At 30.6% G+C, this 828-nt stretch overlaps 1 long non-coding RNA gene across 1 annotated transcript in view; it reads right to left on the reverse strand.

The window, feature by feature from the left end:
- Positions 1-822, reverse strand: part of LOC128249841 (uncharacterized) — a 238,133-nt gene extending 237,311 nt beyond the window's left edge. The window contains exon 1 of the long non-coding RNA XR_008265962.1: positions 377-822. This is a non-coding gene — a long non-coding RNA (uncharacterized LOC128249841). The remainder of the gene's footprint in view (positions 1-376) is intronic.
- Positions 823-828: the final 6 nt, after the last annotated feature.

An 828-nucleotide genomic window follows, 5' to 3' on the forward strand; every position in this document is an offset into this window, starting at 1 on the left:
GAAGTTGATGAGAGATTGCCCAGAGAGGAAAGTCTTTGTCTCTAGATAGATAGATAGATAGATAGATAGATATATAGATAGATAGATAGATAGATAGATAGATAGATAGATAGATAGATAGATAGATAGATAGATAGATAGATAGATAGGTAGATGAGAGATTCAGGGCAGAAAACAGACGGTACAAAAGTGATGTCAACGAGAATATAAGTTGCAGGATTATCGAGCAACACCATACAACGTTAAGTATATATTACTCAACATTATCGTCAACATCCCAACATTATCAACAACGCAAACATTATCAATATCAGCAACAATATAGACATTATCAACAACTATGTGCAGGAAAACATAACGTAAATAGATTCCTTACCTTGTCCGTAGAATTCAGTAGCCTGTATATATATGCAAGATTGCTTGTCAGTAAATGCGTGTATATATCAATGTGTATCTGTATTAACGTATGAGTATGTATATATACGTATATAGTTATATAGGCATGTGTTTATATGAATGTATGTTTGACAGTATGCACGTATGTCTATATTTGTGTGTGTAGATATATAATATATATATTTATTTATTTATTTATACTTTAATTAGATATATACATACATGCAGGAAAGTTTGTGACTTTACATATGTTCACCTGTACGTATAAATGTTTGTAGCGTGTATATATAAATATATATAGATAGATAGATAAAGCAAAATATATGAGTATTTGTCTATCTACATATATATACACGCAGGTGCGTGCGAATCTATATTACTTCTCGTTTTCTTTATCTACCTCTATGTCTACGCATGTATGCATGCATGTAT

This window comes from Octopus bimaculoides, chromosome 18 (assembly GCF_001194135.2).
Source record: "Octopus bimaculoides isolate UCB-OBI-ISO-001 chromosome 18, ASM119413v2, whole genome shotgun sequence".
Taxonomy (NCBI): Eukaryota; Metazoa; Mollusca; class Cephalopoda; order Octopoda; family Octopodidae; genus Octopus; species Octopus bimaculoides.